We start from the raw sequence: 6,000 nt of genomic DNA on the forward strand, positions 1-6,000 counted from the left end.
TGCAAACCATTCCATGACTGGGTGGTGGTCTATGTCAAGTGACATTATACTGTGCTTTGTATCTTGACCTTGAGAAAGTATTTTTACAAAAGTCCACACACACACACACACACACACGCACACACACACAGAGAGAGCAATAACGTTACAAATGTTCTTAATTAGTCTCTTTTTTTCAGGCCTTTTTTATTACGTCATGATAAGACACAACTGTGATTCTAGAGGTAATGCTGGAAAAGAACCTTTGACAAAACTCAAGCATAATAGGCCAACTCAAATTATTTCGGGAACGGCATTTTCTGTTCGTTTCTTCTCAGAATTCTATTAGTGATATGAGAAAAATGGGTTATCTACTTCACTTTCTCTTGCCCCGCCTCCCGTTCCCTCTGAATGTCCTGACGCCCACGATGCCCACGTCCACTCCATCATGCACAGGCATGTTCTGTCGCCAAAAGGTCACCCATTAGAAGAGACTCGGCACTGCTGCTCAGTCATTTCATTAATATCTAGAGGCGCTTGTTCTGAGGCAGTTTACGCGGAACATCTGCCAGTCGTTATTGCTTTGTCACGGAGCCAGACTGAGCTAGTGCCCCTCTGGAGTCTGAGACCGTTGCTGCCAGGTCCCTTCAACGACAGTCCCAACTAATCCGCTAACTCTGCAGACTTCAAAACGGAGTCACAACAGGCTTGGAAGTAGTGGACTGGAGAAATTGAAACCAAAGAGTCATCGCAAGAAGGGCCACATAACTTTTTTTTTTTTTTTTTTTTTTTTTTAGGTGGTGGTAATCAATAATGATGATCGTGATGCCTTGGTAATCCGTTCTGGTTTGTATTCCACAGGTCCTGTCATAATTTATCATGGCGTCAAACAGGCCGCAGAAGTTCATTCACCTGCAGTGGCGGTAAGGAAAATTAATCAACCTCTTAAGGACAAATTCGTGAAGTGGAAGACACCCCGGTGGTGTTGTCCATGCAGTTTTCCTCGCTGGGCCCATGGAACACTCGACTATGTGTGGTACTGACCGGGTTTGAAAAGACCAATAACGGTATTTCTTCCTCTGATGGTGTTCGAATCCAAGGCTGTTAAGACGCTTATACACCTTAACACCGAATACGAACTGTTCAATTTGTGTGTGTGTGTGAAGTCTTCATTCTAAGTTACCCGGCCTACTTGCGCATTATTATGTACGTTGATGATGTTTGCATCGCTCTGCACTGACAATTCATGACAAAGCACTGCATGGCATACCGCTGCACGACACGTCATCTCGTCCCTCCCAAAGGCCACACTTCATTTACCATCCTTCAAACCACCGTTTAGACAGGTGTAAAGCTACCTTTCGTAAACAGTTCTGATGGCCACTTTACCAATCCTTTGAAGCAAAGGACCCTGCAAAGCAGAATTAGGCGTATTCTTTCGCGCCAAAGTGCTCAACCTGATTTAATGCGTTAGTCACCTTGGAAATCAACGCAGTGAGCTGAACTGCCTCGACGGAGATCATTGTCACTCGGGCGTCAGGTATTACTGTCTGTTTTTCCAGTGTCTTGTTCTTCACCCATCTACCAGGGCGAGGAAAGACAGGGAATAAGGGAGGGTCACTGCACAGCTGTTTTGTCGTCTGCTTGGAAGCACAGTTTCAAAGACCCGTATGAGGGTGACGTCACAGGGTGCGGCGGACCGTGGTGACGCGATTAGTCCGGAGCACGGCAAAAATGCTCCTCCGGTCAGTCGGCCGTCTAATTTGCTCTTCACCCGTCCGTTTACACCCCTGTCTTTTCTGTCTCTGTCTGTTTCACTCACTCTGTTTTTGCCCTCCAACCCCATCCTCTCTCTGTCTGACACGCCTGTTACTATGCACGCGCACGTTATGGGTGCATGGAGATGTGATGTGATGTAATGTGTGTGTGAGGAGTGTTTTGTGGTGTTGTGGCTGGGCAGGGGATTGCTGACCTGAAAACTATTCTGAAGATAACAAGGTTAATGTTGACCCGGAATGATTAAAGATAAAAAGAAGAAAATTAAATTCTGTGTGCCAAGAACACAGAGCATTTGTTTGACAGCTGTGCTCGTGTTCTGAGAAGCCAGCCCACGGATCCTGAGACACAATATCAAGGACACCAGTAATGTCTCAGCTGTGATCTTTCCAAGTTATGCTGAACGAAAGCTACGTCCACAAAAAGGGAAACTGTATATATTATGTTTTTATTTTGTGAAGTGGTGTGGGGGGGAATTCCATGTGCTTGATTTACAGACTTTGCTGTTGCTTCGCACGAAGCAAAATAAAATAACTTTCCGACTACTCGTTAAATGAATATCCTTGAACAACTTAATGCTTGTATAAAAAGCATATTTGGCGGATAATAATTCTGTATACAGCCTAGCCCACCGCACCATGCTATATCAGAGCTTCAGAGCTTACCACCATAACACACACACACACACACACACACACACACACACACACACACAAGCAATAATAATAATGATAATAAAATGACAGCCGCGTCAAACCACGACCCCTCTGCATATTAATTTAAGAAAAGAATCAAATATATTTCACATTAAAGCCCTTTTCTTTCTCTGTATAATAATGTATCTGTTCAATTTTCAATCCCATGGTGGCCAGACAGTTGAACTTGGCCTCGTGCCATTTAAAACAGCCTGACTGAAAGTGCCCACAGTAGTGAATTAGACACGGAGATAAGAAGTTCCAAATGTTACACCTCTGAGCTGGACGCCCACTTGGTTTCCCCGCGGCCACCTCTACCCCAATGTTCATCTCGCCGTCCCGGCACTGACTGCGCGGACCGGACCGTCGGAGGCGTCCTCTGGACCCCAGTGCCCAACGATGCGCACAAAGTGTGTCTCTTTTCGCTTCGTCGCACAGACGGTATTCGGATCCCAGGTTCAAGCACAGAGAGGGGGAAGGGGGTGACCAAAGTCTCATCCTAACATCAGCATATTTTTCTTGTTTTAATGTTTTTAATTCTCTCTGTCTCTCTTTCTCACATACAAGCACACACTACAGACCGGACCTATACTTAATAATAATAATAATAATGCACATTTATACAGTGCCCTTTCTCTCTAAGAGCTCAGGGCGCTTTACATGAAAGAAAAATATTACAAGTTACATAAAACATTCATGACCACTCTTTTTCAAAAACCCCTCCACCTCACACTCTCCCCCTCCCACTCTACACACATCCAAAGTGAGCTGACATGGATGGTGTTGGAGAACAAGGAAGCTGAGAGTGCTTACATTATTGGGGCCAGTTCTTGGATACAGGAGAAAAGAAACAGGCCAGCAAAAGAATGCGAGTGAGCAGGGTACAGTCAAGGCTCTGTTGCAGCGAGACATTGAATGCAATGTGCTGAGTGATCAGGTCCTACCCGTTATCGATCTCGGTGGAACTTTCTGGCAAAGGCCTTTCAATATTCATGCTTCGCAAGTTGAGGAGACGGGAGAGGCTGTGATAAGATCTACCGTCTTATATCACATGCCGACTATGATTATCATTTCTATTAATCTATTCTACCACCATCCCGTCTCGCAAAGTAATCGCCACTGTATCATTTAATCTCATATATTTCCAACGTAGCTGATTTTGCCCATGCGGATGCCAAATCTTGATACTCCCGCTTTTAAACGCTATCTTCCTGAACTGAAAATACTCCTACTCCAATACCAAATTGTACCCCACCCCCCAAAAAACCAAACCAAAAAACCCTAACAAACAACAACAACAAACAAACAAAAACCGAATTCTCTCTCTCTCTCTCTCTCTCTCTCTCTCTCTCTCTCTCTCTCTCTCTCTGTGTGTGTGTGTGTGTGTGTGTGTGTGTGTGTGTGTGTGTGTGTGTGTGTGTGTGTGTGTGTGTGTGTGTGTCTCCTTCCCTTTTTGTATAAAGCAATGAAAGATAATTAAGCAAACGAAAAAAATCACCCATCTATAATACACAAAAAAATGGATTTCGCCAATAAAAAGGGTCTTTGAAATATCTGTTAAAAAGATAATATTGTCTATCTGGTTATTTCATTCTAATTGCTAAATCTGTGTTATTCAAAATGAGTTATCCTTCGGCACTTAGTCGGTTTTCAGATGTGTGTGTGTGTGTGTGTGTGTGTGTGTGTGTGTGTGTGTGTGTGTGTGTGTGTGTGTGTGTGTGTGTGTGTGTTTTCGTTGTTGTGTGTACATGTCTTCATTCATAGATTTACTGGTTACTAAGTGAGTACATCCAAACAGGCCAGGATCAAGAACCGCAACCCGGTGGGCCTGCTGGTATGATAATAACGATGTAGGATCACGGACAGCTCTTGGTTTGTACTTGCTTTGCCGAGTCGGTGGAGCTGATCCTACATTAAACAATTTCTGTTCCGTTTGATGGCTGCGTTCAAATCTTAGTTTGCGTTTGCTAAAAATTAAACAAAACAAAGCAAACAAAAAACAAAAAATATGGGGAATTAGCTGATTAGACTTAAGAAGTTTTAAATGGTGGAGGGATCGTTTCAAGAGTGTACCTGAAGGGGTGTGGTGAATCTGAGAAAATGGGTTACCTGAATGACCTATTGACGGCCTGGCTGACTCACTCACTTGCATACTGACTGATCTATCGACGGTCTGTATTTGTGAATCAGTTTATTAATTTAAACGTTTTATTTTGTTTGTTTGTCTACGATTTACTATTTATTTCCTGGTACATTTGTCTATGCACCTATGTTCCTTAATCTACCTCTGGTTGCTCAAACAAAAACAAACATCGATACAACAAGACAAAAAAAACAAACAAACAAACAAACAAACAAAAAACAACCCAGACCACATACATGTTGATTCCATTCATAAGAAATGTCAATCTATAATTTTTTGTTTACAGAAGCTTAGAAATGTTGGTATAAATTCAAATATTCTTCAAAGTTATTATCGATGTTGTATCGAGTGTGCTTACAGTTTCATTTATGTGCTGGTATGGAAGTTTGGGAGTGAGGAGTAAGCGTGTTTTGAACGATGTCATGAGTGTATGCAGTAAAATTGTGGGAGTGAAACAAGCTAGTATGCAAGAGCTGTATGAAAGTCGAGTGGTTAAAAAAAGCAGGCAGATAGCAACTGACGACACCCATATTTTAGCAAAGTATTATGAGCTGTTGCCATCAGGACGACGCTACAGAACTTTTAAGTTGAAATCCAGAGCTCTGAAGACTTTTATTCCACGTTCAATCCACCTTTTAAATTCTTGAGAACTGTGTGTGTGTGTGTGTGTGCGCGCGCGCACTCTCATGTGAGACGTGTGAAAGTCCGTGCATGATAGGCTGTACCTTGTTCTAGTTGTGGTGTGTGTGTGTGTGTGTGTGTGTGTGTGTGTGTGTGTGTGTGTGTGTGTGTTTATTGAGCTTAAAACGTGACAATTGGTTATAATGAATGTGCAATATGTAGGAAGAATAATGTGCAATATGCAGGATGAATGTACAATGAATATGTCTAATGCTAACGTCCATATTCTAAATATATTTCTGTTTAATAATTACGATGTAATAATTAATTGCAATGTTTTTAAAAGCGAATATGTGAAATGCTTTTATTTGAGAACATATGTTTATTACTCTTGTTTGATCAAGTTATTCGCGTGTGTGTGTGTGTGGGGGGGGGGGGGGGGGGAGGGGGGGTGCGGTGCGGGTGTGTGCTGATTATCTGGTTGTGGTTTTCCGCAATTCATCTTTATTCTTATCTTATCTGTCTATTATAATCAATGTGCAGTATAGTAGGCTATGTTTATAATTATATTCAAATAATGTTTCTTAATTCTTTCTGTTTTTACATTAAGAATACTAGTTATTACCTGCAGTGTGTGGATGTATGTATGAAACGATGTACGTGATATTTTTTACATTTGTATCTTCGTAATATTTGTTGGGGCTGTTGTTGGCTTTTACAGTTATGGTCCCCATGTTGTTTACTTGTCTATGTTGTGATAATGCACCTGACTAAATTTCTCCAGTT

The sequence above is a fragment of the Babylonia areolata genome, chromosome 8 (assembly GCF_041734735.1).
Source record: "Babylonia areolata isolate BAREFJ2019XMU chromosome 8, ASM4173473v1, whole genome shotgun sequence".
Lineage (NCBI taxonomy): Eukaryota > Metazoa > Mollusca > Gastropoda > Neogastropoda > Buccinidae > Babylonia > Babylonia areolata.